Source organism: Ambystoma mexicanum, chromosome 6p (assembly GCF_040938575.1).
Source record: "Ambystoma mexicanum isolate Mex_15411 chromosome 6p, UKY_AmexF1_1, whole genome shotgun sequence".
NCBI lineage: Eukaryota > Metazoa > Chordata > Amphibia > Caudata > Ambystomatidae > Ambystoma > Ambystoma mexicanum.
Genome location: NC_090935.1, coordinates 1,425,666,839 through 1,425,691,650, shown reverse-complemented (window position 1 = coordinate 1,425,691,650; position 24,812 = coordinate 1,425,666,839). Strand labels below are relative to the sequence as shown.

Genomic DNA, 24,812 nt, shown 5'->3' with positions numbered 1-24,812 from the left:
AGTGGTATACGTTAAATGAGGCTATTCAGAGAACATGCTATAAAGGAAGCAGTTCATGTAGATGAACCAGTACATATGGGGGTGATCCCACTGTCAGTGTCAACCAGAAATATGGTTATAAGAACACCCGCATATTAGAGCGTCATTATGACTTTGTTAGTGGGCATGACTGGAAAGCCAACTGATGAAGTGGTGGATGCTATTCAGCAATTGTCAGATCTGGGTCAATGGGATAAAGGTGAGGACAGACCACGAGAGAGAGGGGCGCAGTGATAGAAGAACAGAGAGCAGGAGACAAGTTAGCAGAGACTCCCGAGTGTCGAGAAGAGGAAATCTTTTTGGCATTGTTGAAAGATGGTGGGCCACGGGAGGAGATTGATGGTATTGAAACCAGGGAGATGTATGAGGTATATGAGAAGAGAGGGCTTGCTGGGAAGGAGCGCATTAAACAAGTTAAGAGACAGGTAGTGACCAAGCAAAAAGGGGACACTACACCTTCAGCGCCTCTGGAGGAGGAGCCGGGAGAAGGGTCCATGGGGATCCCTTCCCAGTACCAGCCTAAATATGCTGTTGAGAAAAACAGTGAGTGTAGTGTTAGAGGCTGAGTCTGGATACACTCATTCCAAATTTGATTAGGATTATGTAGAACCCCGGCAGGTTCAGCTCATATAAAAGTTGACAGACAACCTTATGTTAATGTTAAGATATTTTGGAAGCCTGGAAACACACAAGAGGTCCGAGCTTTGATAGATACCGGGGTGGAGGCTTCATTGATTCATGGAAATCCTTCAAGATTTAAAGGCTGACACTTTACTATTACTGGGCTGGTGGAAAAGAAACGCCAGCAGTACAGACAGGAGGGGAAATGAAGATAGTCAATTTGAAAAAACAGCAATATCAAGGAATGATTGACATTCTGGAAGGGTTGACTTTAGGACTGGGAGGTAAAACGTATCAGTTTGGAGTGAATGCATTGGCTTGTACACCAGTTATTAGGCCTGATTACAAGTTGGGTTGTGTGGCGGTATCTGCGCTGCATCACAACCTGGCGTAAACTTGCACCCTGGCGGAAATTGTACCGAAATAAGGGCTACCATCTGAAAACCGGCGCTAATAGCGCTAAAGCCAGCGACCCCAGCGCTATTCGCGCCAGCGGAAATTGCGTCATCGCCGGAACGGGAAGTATCACGGCAGCCATTTAGAAAAACGCAATTCATTAAATATCTTCACTTCCTGCAGCCATACGGACCTGAAAGTCATCAAAAATGTCTCGGGAGAGAACCCAAGGCAAGGTGGCCGAAAATCGTCTCCGTAAACCGAAGTTCATTGGTGGCCCTCACCAATAAGGTGGAACAAAGTGACAAACTGCACGGCAGCAAGCAGAGGAAGACACCGGCCAAGCATATAGCAGCCATCTGGCACACCATCAGCCAGAAGGTGACGGCGGTGTCCAGCGTTCCCTGTGATGGCAAGGACTTCAGGAAGCACTGGAATGATCTCAGGGTCAGGGTGCGAGGACTCCTGTCCAAACACTGCCGGGAGTCCCTGGCAACTGGAGGTGGGACTGTGGAAACACTTGCCCTAACTGTCTGGGAGGAGAAGTGCTACACTATCCTGGACATGGAGGCCATTGAGGGAGTCGAAGGTGCAGAGGCGGGTGCCAGCAGCCAGGAGGCAGGAGGTGAGTCAAATCCCCCCCCAGCACAAGTCCATACACAAATGTCAGCCTAGCACAAGACGCCCCAGTGGACAGGGACACATGTCAGCAGACCCAGCAGCTGGTCAGGCCAAAAAAGGGCAGAGTGATGGGATGTCACTTGAGCCCCCCTCCACAGCAGCCATGGAGCACGGCAACAAGGTCACCCCCGAGTGTTACAGCAGTGTGAAGGGGTGGGAAGTGACCAATCCAAGTGCCTTGCACACCTCACTGGTGCACCCTATGCCAGAGGGAATGCGTTGGGTGAGTAACCACAACACTGTGCTGCAGTCACACCAACATGGTGCAGGCCCAGTTGGCCTGCCCCATGTTGGTATGGCAGACAACCCACATGGAATTACATGTCCCCCTACACCGACATGGGTACAGCTAGCCAATCACAATACCCCACAGCACAACACTGCTGGTTGAACAGCAGCGCCTCACAGAGCCATGGCAGTGCCATGGACGAAGCCACCACACCCTGGGTGGCACACACCTTGTGGGAGGGGATGAAGGGCAATGAATGACCACATGCATGCATGGCACACATCAGCCCCAGCATGGATACCCTGCCATCCCCACACACATACAATAGGGTCACACTCACATTGTTGCTACCATCCCCACAATGGTGTGCACACATACAATGTCCCCAGACCAACCATGCCCATCAGTAAAAATGTGTGGGGTCCCACTCTGTTCCATAGAAAATGTGTCTTGCATGCCAACGCACGTGATTGAACTATACCTGACGGAATTTCCTATGTCCCCTACAGGCACTCGCGCATCATCAGAGGCATCAAGGAGGCCGATGGGCAGGCCCATCTGGAAGTGGTGCCTCCAGGCCCTCAAGGGCAGCCACCACCCCACAGAAGCACACAAAGGCTATGCCTAGGCGCATGGATCTACGTGAAACACCACCACCCAGCAGGTACCACCGCAGTCCCCACAGTAACACCACAGGCCAATGGGAGCACCTCCAGGCCCACTGCACCCACTCCCGCAGCTGTAGTGTCCCACACAGAAGTCACACCTACCGGCAAGGCCACAGTCCAGTCACAGGGGTACATCAACCCAGTGTCATAGCATGGAGAAGGGGCACAAACCCCTCAGAGCCCTCACTGGCGTGCCACCACACGAGCAGGATGTCGACACGCCATCTATGGCTCACCGGACTTCACCCCAGAGCCACTCCACAGCCCCACTCCCGCCCAGCACACACCACCCAGCAACACCATTTTACAGAGGCTGGATGTGATGGAGAGGCGACAAAGGGAAATAAAGGCCATTAAGCATACCCATTCAGAGCACCTCCAGGCAATCCGTGATTGCTTGCAAGGGGCCACCCGCAGTATTGTGAGAGTAATGAGAAGAAACCGGTCAGAGGTAGCTGACAGTACTGTCACCCTGACTGTTTATGGGCAGAGACTCAGGTAGCTGAAGAAGTCTCAGCCCTTGCAGAGGCCATCCGTCATAGCACAGAGATCACACTACAGCACATCTGTGGGCCGGGTCAATACCCTCTACTTCAACTACACCCACAGATGGCTCACAGCAGGGCACACCATGACACCTCTCCCATCGCCAATTGGGAACCAGATCACCAGTGTCTGGCATGGGTGGAAAGAGGCCACACAAATGACATTGTGACATATTTTGCCCTGAGTGGACGTCCTGGGGAGTTGGTGGAGGAAGAGGGGAGGGGGGATAGTGTGCTGGGTTGTTGGTGGTAGGTGGGGAGGATAGTGTGCTGGGGTTTTGGGGATGGGAGGGGGCAGGGGGGATAGTGTGCTGGGGTGTTGGTGGTGGGAGGGGGATAGTGTGCTGGGGAGTTGGTAGCAATAAATCTTTTGAACTGCATCAATGCAAGGACATTGTTGATTGAGTTAAAGCCGCGTTTATTCACAATGGTGGGTCTCGCTCTGTGGCATATGTCTTGTGCCATGTACATGTGTCTGAAAAAATAGTCCATCTGGCCCTGGCCTGCAATTCTGCCATCCCTGACATCTCTGTTGATGCATACTGCAGCCCCTGCATCATGATCAGCATCTTCATCCTCTGGGGGTGGTATGTCCACATCAGGGGGTAGCAGTACATTTTGCCGAATGCAGGTGTTGTGCAACATGCAACACAGCAGCACAATTCAGCCAACTTTTTCTGGGGCATACATCAGTGCCGCCCCACCCCCCAGTGCGATCAAGGCAGTGGAAACCTGCCTTCAGCAGGTCAAAGGTGCACTCAATGCATATGCGGGTCCTGCTGTGTGAGAGGTTGTATGCTGTCTCTTGCAGTGTTGGGGATCCCGATCAGGGGTCATAAGCCAAGGCAACTGCGGATAGCCAGAGTCACTTGCATGGGGCAAGACACACCCATTAGACACTGTGTAACGTGGCGGGTGGGGACATTTACAGTTTCATGGAAATGGACATCGTCCTCCGGTATGTGCTGCATTATTCCGTGGAATGTGTCTGTCCTATGTCCATGCATGCTGTGTCACTCGTATAATGGATGGTTTTCAAATCACATGCGTTATGTCCCCCACAAGCTGGTGTTACGTGCTGTGTCTGTCAGTGACATGTGATGGTGGTAGTCAGGTGTGGGTGTGTTGCTCTGGTGCATGGGGCATGCTGGGTTGACTATCGCCAATATGTACGCTTCTGGGTGCAGTGGTCCGCCATTGGTGGGAGATGTTCATGGGTGCATGTCAGTGGTACTGGCAAGGTTGCTGTTGCGAGGTTCTATTTGGCACTCATTTAATAGTCGTTGCTGTTTTTGCATGTTGCATTGTGGTACCTTTAGGCATGTGAGGGTTTACTATTCCTACTATATGTCTACATGGGATCATTCCCCATGTTGGGTGCATCATGTCCATGCTCCCTGGTCTGTGCTGTGACGCTGGTATCGGAGGTTGACAGGTCAGACTCCTGCAGTCATTTATCATGCAATGCTTTGTGTCGGTGTTCACATCCACAAACCCCCCCTATTTGGTCAGGTGCTCTGCAGCGCATGCATGCGGCCAATTTTACTCACCGACAATCCACGTCTGCTGTCCACAGTGCCTCTCTAAGCATCCTGGAAGTGTGCTGTTCTGTAGCACCATGGAATCGAGGGTGGAACCTAGGTAGCGGGCACAGCAGTGGTTGATGATGAGGTTGGGGTCACAGGTCACCTGCACATTGAGTGAGTGGTAGTGTTTGCGGTTTCTGTACACTGCTTCGTGGGCCAGGGCTGCTATCACATTTGGCATGTGTGCTATGGCATAGAACTGTGCCTTCATGGCATTCACCTGGGCTGGTTGGTGGGTAGTGGGATGTGGTGTTGCACATGATGCAGGAGGGCATCCATCACCTGGCCGAACACTGCACAGAATGTGAGCTGTGCTATGCCGTACTTCATGGCCATGCAATGCTGGAAGGTGCCTGTGCCTAGGAATTGTAGTACTGACACTAGCACTACAAGCTACAAAACCATTATATTAAAAAAGAGTCGCAAGTCACAAGGACAGTCTTCAGCACTATGGGCACAGCTGTACAGATGTTAATCCTGCACCCAATGTCATCCTGGATTTTTCTGAGCAGCTCTGTGATGGTCTCCCTGTTCAGGCGGTACATTGTCACCAACTGGGTGTCAGTGAGGGTCCAGGGTGAGGGCCTGTCCCTGGGGATGGGTGCATGCCTTGCTTGTGCTCTTCTCCTCCTCCTCTCCCTACCCCCTAACTCCCATTGCTCCCTATTCCCTGGCCTGCTCCTCCTGCCTCTCTGCTTCCAGACGCAGCATGAGCAACTGGCTGTCCCAGCTCACAGTGGCTAATGGCAGCATGGTGTTGGAAACAGTGTTTGGGGTAGGGGTGTGCCTTATGTAGCTATTTCGAGTGCATTGGTTGCTTGATGTGTTCCTCCTGTGCCATTTACCCCAAGCTGGAAGCTGGAGGTAACTGTGCTGTGTTTTTGGTGCTATTAGCACAAGGTTTCAGGGCTAATAGCGCCGGACATGAACTTGTGATGCAGCTTTGTTTGCGCCTCATGTGGCCGACTGTGATATTGCCGGCTGTAATAGCGCCGGCTGTAATAGCGCTGGCGGCTTCTGATGAGGCCCATTGAAGGCAAATTGAAAATCCCTCTAGTGTACATGCCTTTGACCACGAAGCGTGTGTCTATGAAGCAATACTGCATAATCGGGGGTCATAAGGAAATTTCAGACACCATTAAGGAATATGTGGAGGCAGGAGTATTACGCCCTGTCACTACTGCTTGGAACAATCCGGTCAGGCATGTGAAAAAGGCGGATGGAAGCTGGAGAATGACTGTGGATTATAGAGATTCGTACGAATACACTCCCCCTTTAGTTCCTGCAGTCCCAGATACTGTCATCTTGATTGAAAACATACAGATGTTTGGGGGAATATGATATGCTGTGTTAGATTTGGTGAATGCCTTTTCCTCTGTGCCAATTGCGGAAGAGTGCCAGGGGCAGTTTTCATTTTCCTGGGGTGGGCGTCAGTACACCGTCACGAGATTGCATAGCCCAACCCTCTGTCACTGGCTGGTGGCAGAACATTTACATAAAAGAGACCATGTAAGCCTGACATACAGATCTGACATTACATTGATGATATTCGGATTCAGGACAAGGATGAGCTAAGTGTGAAAAATTAGTTGGAAGTAATCATTGACGGGTTGAAGAAGGAAGGCTGGTAGATTAACCCTACAAAAATTCAAGGGCCATCCGATACTGTAATATTTTTGGGAATTCAATGGCATAATGGGCATTGAGAGATGTGCCAAAAGCCAGACAAAAGATACTTGAATTTACTACTCCAGTGAACAAGAAACAAGCTGAGCAGTTTATAGGGCTGTTTGGATTTTGGAGACAGCATGTACCACATTTAGGGCAAATATTGGCCCCACTTGGGTGGGGCTGTGGAGCAGCCCAAGATGGCTGCCTAGCCTTTCAGCTGCTCCCATCTGCGGTTCCCGATATTGTGAAGGACTATAAACTGGCTGAGTTGCTTCTGCCACTGCACTGGACATTTTGTGCGATTTTGGTCTCGATCGGCCCACCTGGGACCTGGCTGGCGGCCCTGTCGGATTTGGGCCTAGCATTCCACCCGGCCCCGGCGGTTGCCTAACATCCGGCCTTCCCGCCTGGCCTGCCTGTCTCCTGGGTCCCCTCCCCGCTCCCGCTGCCCGCAACTCTGTGAAATCGCGACGAGTGCCTGTGGCGTCCTCAGCGGGACCCCCTACACCGTGGATGCCACCTGCTGCGTCAGTGATCATCGCGACCCCCTCGGTGCCGACGACACGGAGGATCCCATCGTCCCGCTGCCGCGAACCAGGTGAGCAGGGCTCAGAGCGGTGGGCGTCGAGACCTCTGCCCACTGTCTGCGACACTACGGGCCTGTACTGTCATAAAGAAGCGGCCCTCATCGTACTGCCTGGCCACCTTTCCGCTGACAGTCGCCACCTCTGCCCGCGCCCCCCTATGAATGATCCCGCTGGCACCCCCACGCAACCTGTACACATAAGGGGGCCGCGATCGCTCGCCATCACAGCCTTGCTGCTCCACCGCTGACCCTCTGCTATCCACGGCGGTCCCCCACCTACCTCTAACCGCCTACCGCCACCGAAGGACACTGCGTTTGAGCCTGCTGGCCCTGGCCCATCTCAGCTCTCCATCCTACCCATAAGTGGGCCCTCACTGCAACCGTGCCCACCACAATGACAATGCCTAGCAGAAATATGGCGGGGGCCCAAGGAGGCACAATGGACAAATACACTAAAGTGGTCCCTCGAGATGACCCAGCCAGCACATCATCGCTACAGGATGAGCCAGATTTAACCCAGCACCGTGCGGTCGAGGCCCCTGACCTCACCCTACTAATGGAATCCATGGCTAAAAACTTTGCCTCCTTCCATGAAAAATTAGACGACATCAACGCTAACATCGCCTCGCTTAAGGCTCGAGTGGACCAGGCAGGATCGAGGATCACTGAGGCGGAAAATAGGATCTCCGGGAACGAAAATAGCATCACCGCACTCCAGGACACTGTGGCCTCCCTAACACGTGACATGAAGGGAGTCAAGGCGAAGTGTGACGATCTGGAGTCGCGCTCCTGTAGGAACAGCTTGCGCATTATCGGGGTCCCCGAAAATGCCCTTAAGGGGCGGATGGAGGATGCAGTGGAGAAACTCCTCAAGGACCTGCTGCACGACCCTGCTCTCTCTCCATATTTCACGGTCGAGCGGGCTCACCTGGCCCTGGCTCCACGGCCCACATCCGGTGACATCCCCAGACCCATCATCGCCAAGATTCTCAACTACCGCAACAGAGATCTCATCCTCCGTCTGGCGCGGGAAAAGGGGGACCTGCGTTTTGAAGCCCATACGGTTAGAATCTTCCCAGACTTCTCGCTGGTGCTGCAGCAGAAAAGGCGCCAGTTCCTAGGTGTCAAAAGGTTGCTCCGGGAGCGCAACGTCCCCTATGCCATCCTGTTACCCATGATGGTAAGACCTTCTTCACTGTCCCTGACGAAGCAGTGAAGTTTATTGAACTACATATACCTCTCCCTGGGCTGCGAGCCGACCACACGCCATAGACTACACAGCCTACGATGTTCTCAAAGTGTCCACGGATCCGTGACATTTTGATGTGTTGATGGAAACCCCACCATGTCCACTCAATAACGGCGGCCTCTTGCCATGTGTATGCAGGCCACGGGCTAGCTCCTGCACTGCTTCTTTGCCTTCTCCCTCACCTGCCACCTGGAGCTATCCCTGTGCCCTGCTCTCTCTTGCAATGTCATCTTGCCAGAGCGTCTTCTCTGGTTCTCGGAGGCTGTCTATGATACCTGTTTTACTGCAACAATACACTCGGGACAGCGTCTGCTGCCCCACATCAAGCCACACATGCCGGCCGCACGGCACTAGCACCCCCCGTTGCAGTTGCAATGTTTGCTTTCACTTTTATTTTGTTCTTCCTATTGACTGGCCCCTGTTGGGCTAGGATGTGGCCCTATCCACGTTGGATCTGGTCCTCCGACCTTTGGTTCCCGGTCGGAGCAAGCCCATGGGGCATCGGGTGTGTTTTGGGGTGGGGGAGCTGCACTGCATGTTGGGGTTGGGCACTGAGGGTGGGAGGTGGCGTAATTGGGGTTGTGTTAACAGTTAAAAACATGCCTGAGAGACGCATGACCTTAACTCAACACTGCTGTGCACATGGCAGGTGCATGGGGAACAATCCTTACGAATACTACTACTGGGATGTTCCATAATATATTGCTATGGCTTTAAACATTGTCACATGGAATGTTCGCGGCCTAAGCAATTTCACTAAGGCCCGCTGGATAACTGCCTATGCCCAGCGACACGGCGCCAAAATCCTCTTTCTCCAAGAGACCCACGCTCTCGGGCGCCTAGCAGCATGTCTCGCCCCCACGTGGGGCAACAACAGATTCTACACGAAGTACTCCACCCAATCCAGGGGGGTCCTAACCCTAACCCTAATCCATAAATCAGTCCAGTTTTCCCTGCGCTCCAGCCATATTGACTCTGAAGGTAGATATGTGATCCTCCATTGCTCACTCGTCAATATGGAATGCCTCCTAGTGAACACATATGCCCCGAACTTTGATGCTCCTGAGTTCTTTGACGCCATCGCCACCACGCTTCTGAAATAGATTGGATTCCCATCATCTGGGGCGGGGACATGAATTTGATCCTAGACAAAGACCTGGACATGTCTGGGACGGCCCACAAAGCCTCGTCACGCGCAGCCCACAGGCTACACGCCCATATCGACACACTGGATCTCAGAGATGCATGGAGAGCTCTCTACCCACAAGTTAGAGAGTACACTTTTTACTCATCGGTACACGATAGCCTCTCCAGAATCAACCTGTTCCTCATATCGAGCTGCATGATGGGCAGGGTCATGGAGACCAAGATACTATCGCGCAGACTATCGGACCATTCACCGGTAACACTCCAGATAACACTGGGACACGACCAACCCCCCCGCTCCTCTTGGAGATTTATGTCGGAGGCCCTGCTAGACATAGTCTTTAAAGCCAATATCTTAGCCGATAACACCTTCTTCGAGTGCAACAACAGGCATGACACCTCTAATGGAGTGTGCTGGGAGGCATTCAAGGTCTTCATCAGAGGGGTGTGCATATCTAGGGAGGCTGGGGTCCTCAAGGCCATAAAAAATAGCTTGCAACAGTCAGAAGCGAAATTAAAAGAGCTAGAGAGGGCATATGCCTCCTCCCCTTCCCCGGCTGCACTGGCACAGATTAGAGCGGAATTAGAAACATTCGAGTCCCACTCCCTGAGAGAGGTTCGGTACTTCGCCCGTCCTGTGGCGGCCAGGAGGTATGGTGAGGGGGATAGGCCGGGTCGAACACTGTCCAGACTGGTCCGTACTGAGGGGGGCAGGAATCGCATTGACTGCGTCAAGGACACACGAGGCACCATGTGCTGGTCCGACCAGGAAATCCTTGGGACATTCACCACATTCTACACGACCCTATATGGCCCACAGCAAGAACACAGCCTGCAAGACACTGACGCCCTATTAGATCAGATCCCCATGGCCCTCCTCTCCCGCGTGACCAGTGACCTCCTGGAGGCCCCTATCACCCTCGATGAAATGACCACAGTCATCTCGAACTGCCCCAGGGGCAAAGCGCCGGGCCCCGATGGCCTCACCTCGGAGTTCTATCGAGAGCATGTAGCCATTCTGGCACCCAGACTCCTGGAGGTGTGGAACGAATCCCTAGAGTCAAACATCCTAACCCCATCCAGTATAACTGTACTACCCAAGCCAGGCAAACCATTGGACGAATGTGGGTCTTATAGGCCCCTTTCTCTGATCAATACTGACACTAAAATATTCGCCAAGATCATTGCCAATAGGTTTCTCCCCATTATGCCCCACCTAGTCCACCTCGACCAAAGTGGCTTTGTGCCCGGCAGATCTACCGCCCTAAATATCCGTCGCCTGTTCAATGTTCTGGCTAGGATTGACCCCAATGCACAGGCCGTGGCAGTCACCCTCGATGCCCAGAAGGCATTTCATATGGTGTCCTGGCAATACATGTGGGCGGTGCTCCACAAAATGGGAATTGGCCCACTCATGAGGTCGTACATCAAACTCCTCTACACAAGCCCCGCTGTCAGAGTCCTGGTCAACTCCAGGGACTCGGCCCCCCTTGCTCTCCACAGAGGTACCCGCCACGGCTGCCCGTTTTCTCCAATACTCTTGGCGCTCGCCATAGAGCCCATGGCTGATAACGTAAGGGACAAACATACGCGCAAAGGTATACGTCTCCGTGATACTCCCGAGATAATTTCTTTATACGCCGATAACGTGCTTCTATATATTAGAGACCCGGCTGCCCACCTAGATCAGATATTGAGAGACATAACCAAAATTGGCACTTTTGGGCTTCACCATGAATTATTCTAAATCCGAAATCTTCCCGCTCACCCTGTCCACTACACAACCGTCCTGCGAATTCCCCCTTCGATGGTCACCGAGAGGCATCAGGTACCTTGGAGTGCAGGTGTCCCTCACTGAAGATTCACTGTTGGCTGACAATTATGCGGCTGTGGCACAGCTTGCTGAGGCTCAAATGTTGAAATGGCGCAGTCTCCCACTCTCTTTGTCGGGTAGACTATCTCTAATCAAAATGATTATGGTCCCTAAATTTCTCTACGTCTTTGCAAATGTGCCGATCTGGCCCGGAAAGCGATATTTCAAGAATCTACACGCTTCGTGTGCCCAATTTCTGTGGCACTCGGGCGCGGTTTGTAAGAAATGGCAACACATGACTCTCCCCTATGGCAACGGGGGCTTCACCGCCCCCGATTTTGCCAAATATTGGACAGCTGCGCAGGCCCAACACGCCACATACTGGTACACGTTCTCCGACCCCCCCCCTCGCATGTGAAGCTCGAGAAACTAGCGAGCGAGAGCGTTAACACCCTCTCCCTCATCCTCCATCACACATATCATGCCGACGCCCCGGCAGACCCTGTGGCGGCCACTGTTAGGGCCTGGAAACATATCATGCAGATACAACCTGACCACCACCCATACTACAAATGGCTGCCCATCTGGCAGTTCCCGGCCTCAGCCCTACACATGATAAGATTTTGATGAAACACTGGCATGATCTAGGCTATCGAGCACTGACCGACTTTTACCCTGACGGGAAGTTTATCACTCCGCAGACGTGGTGCCCCGGACACCTAGGTACTGCATTGGAACTGCTACAATACTACTGGCTGAGGGCGGAATCCGCGCCTGCTGGCCCTTATACCCAGATGAGCCTCCAGACTCACCTGAGATCCAGTATATATCCAACTCGGCTGGTGCTAGGGGGATAGTATCCGCGCTGTACAAACTGTTGATGGCCAACCCCACAGACGTGCCAATCAAGGCGCGAGATACGTGGAGTGAGGAGCTGGGCCTCCCCATCACGGACACAATGTGGGGGAAAATGTGCACACCCGGACCACCTCTCTGAATGCCAGGCATAGGTGTATGCAATACAAGCTCCTTAACAGACTATATTACACATCTCAAAGACTGACAGGTTTGCACACACCCAGGCCCGCACCTGCCCTAAGTGCGGTTCTCCTGCTGCAGATCATAATCACATGCTCTGGTCCTGTGACGCGCTGGGCCCATACTGGAAGGCCATAATTGAAGCTCTCCCAGACATCTCAGCGTCCCGTATCCCTGCAGAACCCCTAGCTGTACTGTTCGGCCTGTGGGATAGCCCGGAATTGAGGAAAAGGTCTAGGTTTCTCAATGTTGCCACCATAATAGCCAAAAAATGCATATTACAGTGTTGGAAGCGCCGATTCCCCCCCTCCCCCTCGTTTGAGATGTGGATGAGGGTCCTCATCTGGACTCAATCGTGCGAGGAGGACTATATCAATACCCTCCCGCTGGCCTCCCACCCCAGGAATGTGTGGACAGAATTTTGTACATATTTAAATAACAAAGATGACCTAGAACTATTGTCCTCCCCTCCTCCTGGTGATGTAATCTAATCCACTGCTGTGCCGCTCTTTACAAAGTGATGCGAAAGAAGTATGAATTTGAGTGGAGCGAGGAGCAGCAGAGAGCGTTTGATTTGGCAAAAGACACAGTGCAGTGTCTGCTCGATTTGTGGCCCTTGAAGTCAGGAGAGGTGGAACTGAATGTGTCTGTATAAGCAAATTATGCTAACTTAAGCCTATGGTAAAAGCAAGACAAAAAGCGGGTTCCTTTGGGATTTTGGTGTTGCAAATTACCCGAAGCTGGTGATAGGCATACTCTGTTTGAGAAGCAATTGCTAGCGTGTCATTGGGCTCTTGTTGATACTGAACAAATGACAGTGGGTCATGATGTACTGATCAGGCCCAAAATCCTGATTATGCAATATGTGGTGAGCTCTCCTAAAGCACACAGGATAGGACACACTCATGAAGCCAGTATAATCAAGTGGAAATGGTATATCCAAGACAGAGCAAAATTAGGAAAGGGTGGGATTGCAAAACTACATGAGCAAGTGGCTAATATACCACCCGTAGACTACATACCGCAGGAAGTGACAGAAATCCATGAGTCTCCAGTGAAATGGTTAATACCTTATGGGGATCTAAGAGTGGAGCAGACAGAGCATGCCTGGTTCACCAATGGCTTTGCTCACTTTATAGGAACTGAGCGTGACTGGAAAGCGGTGTCATATAATCCAAGACAAAAAAGATCTTAACAACATCAGGTAAAGGGAAGAGCAGTCGTCGGTTTGCAGAACTTTATGCAACATTTCAAGCTTTGAAACAAGATATACCTGGTCAATGTCATTTGTACACAGATTCATGGTCAGTGGCCAATGGGCTAGCTTTGTGGCTGCCAAAATGGCAGAAGAATGGGTGGAAAATTAATTCCAAAGAATTGTGAGGAAATGAACTGTGGCAAGATATCTGGGAAATGCTATCACAAAGTGAGGTAATGGTGTATCATGTGGATGCGCACTGTACTACTGACTCACTAGAAAGCTGGTTCAATTCTGTTGCTGACGAACACACCAAGATTTCCTCCGTGGACACAGAGGCTCAGGAGGGCGATTTGGAGGGTTTGGCCTAGTGGGCTCACCAGAAATGTGGACACATGGGAGAAAAAGCTACTTGTAGATGTGCACAAGCTCGGGGGATTAATATCCCTTTAGAGGTAGTGAAAACAATTTTGCAATGTCCTGTGTCTCAACATCAGCAGCATTGATCCATCCCTCATATCGTCCAGGGCACTTTATAAAGAGGTAAATTGCTGGGTCAAATTTGGCTGATCGGTTTTATCGGACCTCTGCCAATCAGTAAAAGTTGTCAATATGCATGTACAATTGTGGATACATATTCTGCATATTTGATGATGCTGCCATGCAAGAGGGCCACACAATTGAACACTATTCAGCTGTTAGATCAAATCATATTGCATTAGGGTGTGACCTTGCAGATTCAGAGTGACAGTGGCTTGTATTTCAAAGGCAAATTGATTCAGGAGTATTGTCAGGAGAAGAGCATTGAGTGGCTTTACCAAGTACCGTATCTTCCATAAGCGGCGGCTTTCATTGAACGCATGAACTGTTTGTTGAAAGAACAACTGCGCAAATCGGGCAATGGCAGTCTGGTAGGCTGGCGTGATTGTGTGTTTGATGCTGTGCACATTTTGAATAATATACCATTGACTAAGAATGAGACACCCTTGATGCGAATGTTGACACCTGCATTACAGATGCAACCTAATTCAGATATAGAGACAATACTGTACTGGGAGATAGTGCCAGGTACTCTAACTCCATACCGCGCAACTCCAGGTGTAGACTTGCATTTTCATCAGGAAGTCTGATTAGAACCCAGAGGTATAATAGTAATTAATTGAACCTAGGATTGAAGTACAGATTCCACCAGAACACATGGGATTGATTGCCCCTAGATCTGGATTAGCATTGAAGGGCATTCAAGTACTGGGAGGAGTGATAGATGCTGATTACAAAGGAGAAATTAAAGTCATTTTAATGAACAGTGGAGACAAAATACTACCTATCCATTGTCATACCTGTGAAATTGTCCATGATAAGAATGTGGAAGCTCCCTACAGTGTTAACTACTCATGGTGACCGTGGTTTTGGCTCATCAGACCGCATGGTATGATATGGTATGGCATTTATAACGTGCCTATACACAAGGGTTTCAAGGCGCGACGAGGCAAGGGAGGGGAACAGAGGGAGGACAGACAACGATCCTACTAGGCCAGGTGTCAGTCAGATTGTGCAAGTGCATGGGAAGGGGGAAGTGCAGTACATGTGATAAAAGAATAAATAACAATCGGTCGAGGTACGGCCAGCAGGTGGCAAGTGCAAGTGTAAGTGCAGACATCAATGTAAATGCTGGTAGTGGGACTGTAGGGATGCAGAAAACAATCCCTAAGAGAGGGGGGTGCCAGGACGGCAGTGCTGGTGTGTGACTGCAGAGGGAGGGGACTTGGGCCCGGTATCATAGGGTGGACAGGTAACCAGTCCAGTTTAAGTTTCTGCCAGGAAGTCAACAGGGGAGAGGAGGAGAAAAAGCAGAAGCAAAGAGAAAGGTTTTGAGGTGTTTCCGGAACCAGAGATGGTTCTCCTCAAGTTTCAGTTTCAGGGAGGCTGTTCCAGAGGAAGGCCCCAGCTGAAGAAAGAGATCTACCACCAACTTGTTGCTTGGAGAAGCGACTGACCCTGAGGGTGTTGGAGGTGGATGAGCGAAGAGCTTGAGAAGGAAGATATTTGGGAAGGGAAAGTTGCAGGTACCGGGCGCAATGGTGTGGGTAGAAAAATCCATTACACACCCGGCTGCCTTCAGAAACCATCTTTTCCAAAAAACCTGTTTTTCTGTTCCCTATCCGAATACTCCAAATCATTCTTCTTCCCGTCCCTCTGATTAATATTTTCTGCACTCCCAACCTGCTTAGATAAAATACTACAGTTCCCACAACCCACCTGGTTTATTTCACAAGGGGGGTCTGGGAGTCTCTCTACCAGCACAAACACAGCCCATTGACCTGTTCTTGGGTGGATGGCCCCTGGGAGAGTCTCAACCAAGTCTTTAGCTTACTATCCCTTTCACAGAGGAGAAATATCCCTGCATATCAGTCTTTGTCCTGCCCAGGGGCAGTCCAACACCGAAATGCTAGGCAATTCTTCTCTGGGGTTGCTGTTGGTACTCTTGTTCAGAGAAAAATTGCCTAGCATTTCGGTGCTGGACTGCCCCTGGGCAGGACAAAGACTGATTTGCAGGGATATTTCTCCTCTGTGAAAGGGACAGTGAGCTAAAGACTTGGTTGAGACTCTTCCAGGAGCCATCCACCCTAGAACAGGTCATTGGGCTGGGTTCGTGCTGGTAGAGAGACTCCCAGACCCCACTTTGTTTTGCATAAATCAACTTTGGGTCTCACCCTAAGTTACCAGGGCGATCCAGACATGGACCCCTTGCTCACTGTTCTTAGAGAGGCACAGCTCCACCTCACTGATGATGCCCAACAAGGCTGAAACACGTGTATGGGGTGCAGTTGGTACTCTTGTTCAGAGGAAAATTGCCTAGCATTTCGGTGCTGGACTGCCCCTGCGCAGGACAAAGACTGATATGCAGGGATATTTCTCCTCTGTGAAAGGGACAGTGAGCTAAAGACTTGGTTGAGACTCTTCCAGGGGCCATCCACCCTAGAACAGGTCATTGGGCTGTGTTCGTGCTGGTAGAGAGACTCCCAGACCCCACTTTGTTTTGCATAAATGAACTTTGGGTCTCACCCTAAGTTACCAGAGCGATCCAGACGTGGACCCCTTGCTCACTGTTCTTAGAGAGGCACAGCTCCACCTCACTGATGATGCCCAACAAGGCTGAAACATGTGTATGGGGTGCAGTTGGTACTCTTGTTCAGAGGAAAATTGCCTAGCATTTCGGTGCTGGACTGCCCCTGCGCAGGACAAAGACTGATATGCAGGGATATTTCTCCTCTGTGAAAGGGACAGTGAGCTAAAGACTTGGTTGAGACTCTTCCAGGGGCCATGCACCCAAGAACAGGCCATTGGGCTGTGTTCGTGCTGTTTGAGAGACTTCCAGACCCCCCTTTGTTATCCGCCAATAAGATTGACTTGCTGTTATTAATGTGGTCATTTCTATGACAGAAACGTCTTTACTTCATCAGATCTTTTATTTATTTTATTTGAAGTTTTGTTCAGCAATGGCTGTACTAATAGGGGTCTCAGAGCGCCTAAGAAGGCTAAAAGGTTGAAAAAATGAGAGGTGAAACAGAAGTAACAAAATGTTTTCAGGTTAGGAACATTAGGATAAACAAGTGGTAGCAGGGTAGGTGGAAGGATAGGGTTATGTGCAAGGAAAACGGTATGTTTTGTGGCTCTTTCTGAAAGTGGAGAGTGCCATGCAGATGTGAAGCAGTAGCATGTACCATGTTCTGGGTGCCCAGTGGATAAATGGCTGTTTTAATGTGCCTGTTAGTTTGCAGAGTCAGATGTGTAGAAGATACTGGCTTGGCTGTCTCGTGTTTGTGTGGGTGATGGGTTTGGGAATGTTGTGAGAATAAGGCAGGGTTTTGAGATGGATGACTGAATACAGTGCAGAGTCATTTGAAGGCAATTCTTTGTGGTATGGGGAGCCAGTGGAGCTGGACGAGAGCTGGTGTAATGTTTGAATGTTTGGTTAGGTGGAGGATCAGTCTGGCTGCTGCATTTTGCATGGCTTGCAGGGCAGATGTGTACTTTTGGGGAGTCCAATGAAGAGAACATTGCTGCAGTCCTGCTTGGACTGAATCAGTAAGGTGGACTACGATGCAGAAGCGGTCAGGGGAAAGGATGTGATTGTTCTTAGGAGGTGTAGTTGTAGATTGCATGCTTTGATGACATCAGCTATGTGGTCTGTGAGAGAAAGGTGGGGGTCGATGGTGAAGTCAAGAGATTTGACATCTGGAGCGGTAAATGTATAGGTTGTCTGTGAAAAGATCTTTGATCGAGTGGGGCAGTTAGATATGTTCTGGGGGAGATGTGGGCAGATTAGGAGTTATTATGCTTTGGAAGGGTTAAGATCGAGGTAGTCAGTGGCCATCCATGGGCTAATGGTGGAGAGGCAGCTTGTAAGGTGTGGAGTTGTGAAGGGGATGAGAAATGGGAGTATATGTGTGTGTCATCTGCACTTTGGTGGAAATGGATGATGTGTTTTCTAAGGGTCTTTCCAAGGGATTCTACATATAGGTTGAAGAAAAGTGGGGACAAGGAAGAGCCTTCTGGGATGTTGTGTCTGGAATGGGGTGTGATTGATAAGGGGGCAAAGAGACAAAGTGTGTCCTGTCAGTGAGGAAGGAAGTGAACCAGTCTAGGATGGTGACTGAAAGTTTCATCAAATGGGATAGGATGTTTAATAGAATGTTTTGGTCGAGGAGTATGAGAAGTGCTATGTTTCCTTTGTCAGGGATGTTGTGGAGGTCACTGAGGATGTGAAGTGTAGCAGTGTCAGGTTGCAACCCAGGATGGAAGGGGTTGATGCGGTTGATTGTGGTAATGTGGTGTTACACTTGGGTAGGGACAAAGCATTCCATAGTTCTGTTGAGGAATGGGAGGATATTAATGGGGCAGTAGTTTTTTTGGCGCCTGAGTCAATAGTGGTTACAACGTGGTTGTCTAACAGTAAAATTTTTGGTTGACTCTCAGTCTGCTTCTCGTGATCTCTCGACACTAAAAGGCAGTAATGGTATAGAAAGTCATCTCTAAAAATACCCTATCCTATCAACCTTTATACATACACGTAGAAATAATTGCTTTGAAATTATTCCACTGATGCCATGTTTTAAAAATGACTTAAGTTGAATCCACGCCCAACCTTGTTTCCACTGAAGGAGTTAAAGGAATGGTGCGGTCAGAAATATTATTGTCCCTATGGTTCGGCCATGTGTTTTTAACCATAAGTCGATCGATCGTACAAACATTTCCTATGCACCTTACCGAGTTTCTGCCTCTTGAACACAAGTGAAATCAGGCAGCAGGGTGCGGCCATTTTGTCAAAATCTTATCACTTGCCGCATCACCTGGATGACCTGCCTTTGCGGCCCTAAATCATAGACCCTGAGCCTGACCTCACTGGACGCGTACCGCCCATTTTACAACGCCAAAGCACGTCCCATGTCAACATTCTCTGCGCGTCAGCTAATGACGTGTCGCCATGAAAACGGCAGGAAGCCTCTTTCCTCGATAAGTATAAACAGACCGTTTCACAACACACAACAGCAGATTTTCTTTTCCATTCCTCTCACTGTATTTTTTTGAATATTCTGTGACTCGTTTCTTTGCTCTGGTCAGCTACCTTCGTTGCTTGTAGCCCGTGTGAACAGATACCAGTACCACCGCTATAAATTATTTTAGTTTGTTTACCACACAATGGCAACAATAATGCCCTACCTGTACGAGCCCGAGTATTCCGAGGAGGAATTACTGGAAAGAGAAAGATGCGGAAACGATGGGGCTTCGGACAACAGTTGGGAGGACGATTCAACAGATGAAGAGCCTGGGCCTAGTCCCATGGACGGTGTTTCCACCTGGTGTACCTGCAATCGGTGCGCGCTAATGCCAACCGAGGAGGAGAACTGCTGCTGCCGAGAAAACTCTGGATGCTTGTCCTACATATCGCAAGGCGATCCACTGCCGCAATGCGTTACCGAGCTGCCAGACTTCAGGGCAGCCTGCCTCACATGGTCCATGTTGAGGATTTTGATGGTGCTTATGCACGAACTTCGCGCAACAGTCCGCCCTCGTAATCCAAGTAACCAGTAAGTATACTCTGGTTGTGATGTCAGTTAGGCCACTACTATTTCATGGTTGTCTCCTATATTCTCATAACTTCAAAATATTATTGTCATATCAGTTTAGTCTTGCAATTCTCTAGTAATAGTCGCATAAAAGTCGTTCAATAATGTGCAGTGTCTAATTAGCATTTGTCCTGGCAAAAATGCCATTGGATACAATAATTGTCATTGACAACTAAGGTTTAATACACTTATATTGGTCATTTAAAAACAGTTTCTATCTTTCTTTTTCACAGGTGTCACAGGCTGGTGGCCTATCGTTCGTTTACATGCTGGCTTCATGGGAGGCTTGGACACCGCGTTCGACGAGTAATACCCGCCTGTGTCATTGGTGCCATTAGAGAAACTTTCCCCAGTGACAGCGCTCAGTACAGGGGATTTTCCCTCGCTGTGCTGCAACCAGACCTTTACAATGTTTAGTAGTTTTGTGCCATCAAAAAAGAAACCAAATAAAGCACAACATATTTTTTATCAATGGTTGTTTCAGTTTTTAAGTGCATCAAATATGTTTCCATTCAGCAGTGTTCCGGTGCCTTGTCTGCACGCCCCAGACCCATCCACCCCCCCTCCACTATCAAAGGCAGTTTGCACCAGTGGATGTGCGCTGCCAAGGGGTGCTGTCAGGGGCGCGAACGGCCAAGGTGCCAAACGCCATGTACACTTCAAAGCTATCTTTTGAGCAGGGGTCATTGTTCACATGGCCTCCTCAGACCCAGTGTCTCCAGGCAGACTCCCCTTCAAGCAAGCCGCGCCCCTGCAATCCACATAAGTGAGTCTCCATTCAGCAGTGTTCCGGTGCCTTGTCTGCACGCCCCAGGCCCATCCATCCCCCTCCACTATCAAAGGCAGTTCGCACCAGTGGATGTGCGCTGACAAGGGGTGCTGTCAGGGGCGCGAACGGCCAAGGTACCAAACACTATGTACACTTCAAAGCTATCTTTTCAGCAGGGGTCGTTGTTCACATGCCCTCCTCAGACCCTGTGTCTCCAGGCAGGCTCCCCTTCAAGCAGGCCGCGCCCCTGCAAACCACATAACACCACGACATATACACGTCATTCATTCACAAACACACCCCTTTTTGTAATTATTTATAAACCACTTGATATTTATCATGAGAACATCTTTGAGCACTGCAAGTCAACTCTTGAACGTGCTACTTGAGAAGCCCGGTGACCGATGCTAATCTGCTCTTCGTCGTGTTATCTGTGAACTTCTGTGACCGCTTCGAGTGAACTCATCAGTGTGCTACCTGTGAACATCTCCCTGTTCTCCTGCCACTAACTACTCTGCTTGCTGAATCTAACTGTTTGTTGGTCAAGGTAAGGGCATGTATCCTAATCATATCTCCTTCATTTGTAAATTTATATCTATTTCGAAGTAATGTACTCAGTAGTGCTATGTTAATTTGTCTCATTGCTATTGACTTGAGTTTCTTTTGTTATGTTATCGATATATCAGTTTTTATCAGTGTCAATTTGCATCGAATTGCATCCTTCGCGGACCATGTCTATAGTATAAGCAAGTTTCCTTTTCATGGACGATAGAACATTCAAGGGACGAGTAACATGTTATGATATGATATGGCATTTGTAACGCTCCTATACACAAGTGTTTCAAGGCGCGACGAGGCGGGGGAGGGGGAACAAGGGGAGACAGACAGCGATCCTACTACACCTGGTGTCATTCGGATCGCGCAAGTGCTAGGGTAGAGGGGAAGGGAAAAGTGCACGGGGGGAAAGGTTGAGGGAAAAGTGCAGTACAGGGTTATAGTATACAGGATAAATAACAAGGACCAGCTGGTGGCAAGTGCGAGGTAAGTGCAGAAAAGTGCTGGGAAGGGGGGCTGTAGGGATACAGACACAGTCCCGCAGTGCAGGGGAGAGTGGCTGGGCCAAGGACCGGGAACGGTGAGTGGCCCAGTTGCAGATTCAGTGCAGTTTCAGTAATTTTAGCAGGGGAGAGGGGGAGAGAAAGCGGAGGCAAAGAGGAAGGTTTTGAGGTGTTTCCGGAACCGGAGATGGTTCTCCTCAAGTTTCAGGGAGGCAGGAAGGCTGTTCCAGAGGGAGGCCCCTGCAGCGGAAAGAGATCTGCCCCCAACTCGTTGTTTGGAGAAAATGTTCTGATTTTCAACACATCAATGAATTGTTTGTGAAAGTTGTCCTATAATACAGCTGACCACGCTCCACTGGTTTTGCTGTGGTGCCCAAAAGAAAGCGTGCAATGAACAATGTATGGTCCAATTCCTTCTTTCTCACATTTTTATGCAAAATAATTTTCGAATAATGTTGACCTTTATTTTGCAGAATTTACAACAATGCCTGCATGTTCTATTTTCGGTTGCCCTTCGAAGACCCATGACAAATCTGAAGGCATTACAATGCATGTATTCCCTAAGACTGTTGATCGAATAAGAGAATGGGTCAGATATTGCGGTTATCCACCGGAAGAGCTTGAAAGTAGAGTCAAACAAGTCTTGGAGGACAAGAGGGACCATCGATACCGCATCTGCAGCCTGCACTTCACCCCGAATATGTACGACACATCCTTGTACACAAAGAGGAATCAACTGAGAACTACTGGAAAATTGCTCCCAAACGCTATTCCGACTTTATTCGTGAAAATGCCGCCACAGGTGAGTCACGCTTCCAGATTTAGCTTTACGCCTGTATTTTCGGTGTAAATGTCATTTATAATACTTTCGATATTTATATGATTGAATAGTTGTTTAAATAATTACCATTTTGCTAAACATCAGTCCTTGTTTTTGAGAACCCTCATAGAAAATTGATTTATGGGCACATGCTATATTATGCATTTACATAAGCATAATTTTCTCGTATTGAGTCTCCTTACATGCCACTTTTTAATGTTGGCTTTTCTAAATCGAATAATACTTTCCCTTTACAACTCCATGACTATCCACCGAATATGAAGCAAGAAGATTCAACATCCATGCCTTGCCTGGAGTCATCAACCACTTCGAGAGCGTATCAGGTGATCTTACCTAGCTATTCTGTTCCAGACTGGTTTTATGCACGGAATTTTAGATATTGTGATCATATTTTCGCAACGTATCATTGCTTTACACAATGTTTATCGTGGTTTGATATTGATGTGTACCTTTGTCCGCGTCCCAATGTGTATGTTCGATTTCCAATATTTTCATCCTTACTAATGCAAGTACTGTGTTTCAGGGAGATGCTGAAGCGTCCACTACAATAACATCCCTCGTAGTAGATCCGGAGCCAGAGGTATGGGTCTTGACAGTTCAATTGAACCAGATGATCTGATCATATTTACATATCGTGTAATTGTTTTACACGATGTTTCATTCGTACTTTACTATTGATATGTACCTTTGTCGTCTTTCCAAATTGTGTGTCCAGTTTCCAATATTTTAATCTATACTAATGCAAGTACTGTGTTTCAGGGAGATGCTGGAGCGTCCTCTACAATTACATTATCCCTTGTTGTTGTTCCAGAACCAGACCTTGTAGTTGTTCCGGAACCAGACCTTCTAGTTGATCCAGAGCCAGAGGTATGCGTACCGACAGTACCCTCTAATGAAAGAAAGTCAGTCTAATTATATGTGTAATCCAAATGACTTATTTTAAATAGATACTCTTTTTTGTAGGGATGTATACAAGATCCGTATATTGAACGCGAGGCCCGTGGATCTGAGTCGGTGCACCAGCTTGCTGATGGTGGTGATAGAGGAAAGAAGGTTTCAAAGAAACGAAAGAAAAATAAGGTTAGTTATAAACAGTTTATATTTTTGGCAATTGTTTTGTGCTGCGGCCTTCATTATATGCTTTTTTTAATGTAAATTTTACAACACTGTATGTTGGATTTACACTGAACATCCCTTTTCCTATCTGTCCTGTAGTTGCCCGATGGAATACGGACTATGCAGACACAGACAGAGATACAAATGACAGATGCTGCTTGCCAAACTTTTCACCATGGAGGAACTATTAATTGAGGCGCGGCGTGTTCACACTCGAGATGCCTATGTCCAATGGGCAGAAAATTAATTTAATGGGACCGGCGAATCCCGCAAAGTGTTTTTGGACCATTGCTACAATGCGCCTGCTCCGCCAGATGAAGATGAAATTGAATTTATAGAAGATAGTTTTACATTACTCGCTGAGCACTTGACACAATCGACACCCGCCAAAAAAATGCCCCCCAAAAAACATTTGTCATTGATGTGTTCTCCTATCCATGGTCAAGCAACAGATGTTGAAATGACAGAGACTGAAGCATCAACACTATTGACCGACGAACAAGACAAAGATATCAACTATAGTATGTCCAGTTTGGCTGGTATGTCCACAACGGTTCAGTCCGAAACAACTGTGTTGCCGGATGACAGTCTAATAAAAGAGGCCAAATACATAGGGCCTCATTACGACCTTCGCCGAACGGGTTAACGGGCTCCGCTAATGGAAGCGGACCCGTTAAACCCGTCCCGTGAAATTACGAGGTTCCCGCGAGGAATGCCTGGTCAAACCAAGCGTCCTTAACGGGTCCCGCGAGGGGACCAGGGAGCTAACAACGGGCCGGTCGTAATCGGCCCGTTGTTAGCTTCCTCTCCCATTCCCATTGAGCCCTATGGGGGCTCAAATGGGAATGGGGAAGCTCCGGGCCCGGGTTCACAGAGGGAGGAATTACCGGGCACTCCGAACTCAGAATGACCCGGTAATTCCCCATTCTGGGAACCCGGACCTGATTTTGGTGGCAGCCATGCCGCCAATAGCGGCATGGCTACCGCCAAAGCTGTAATGAGGCCCAAAGTATTCGACAGCAGCTTGATGGAGATTAATAAAGATGCTGAAATGTGTGCATTCAGTGGGAGGGGGAAGTATGTGGGAAGCCATTGTTGAACGTGACTCGTCTAACACAAGGCAGTAACCTCAAAATACATGCTACCTGTGAAAAGTTACATAAAACATTTTCATGGTCCGCTCAACCGATGCTGGGGAAAATGCCAGCTGGCAATCTACTGTGTGCAGCAGCTTTACTTTTCAGTGGCTCTAGTTTCACGAAGTTATCCAGTTTCTTTCAGTTTGTGGGACTACATTTCTTTTCTAAATCGCAATACTACAAATACCAACGTGATTATCTATTCCCTGCCATTAGTGAAGCTTGGAAAATTGAACAATTGGCTATTCAAAGTACATTCTCCGACAAACCGTTCAGGCTAGCCGGCGATGGA

At 49.2% G+C, this 24,812-nt stretch overlaps 1 long non-coding RNA gene across 3 annotated transcripts in view; it reads left to right on the top strand.

The window, feature by feature from the left end:
• LOC138511055 (uncharacterized) overlaps positions 1-24,812 on the top strand; it is an 804,004-nt gene that overhangs the window by 270,294 nt on the left and 508,898 nt on the right. The window lies entirely within an intron of this gene.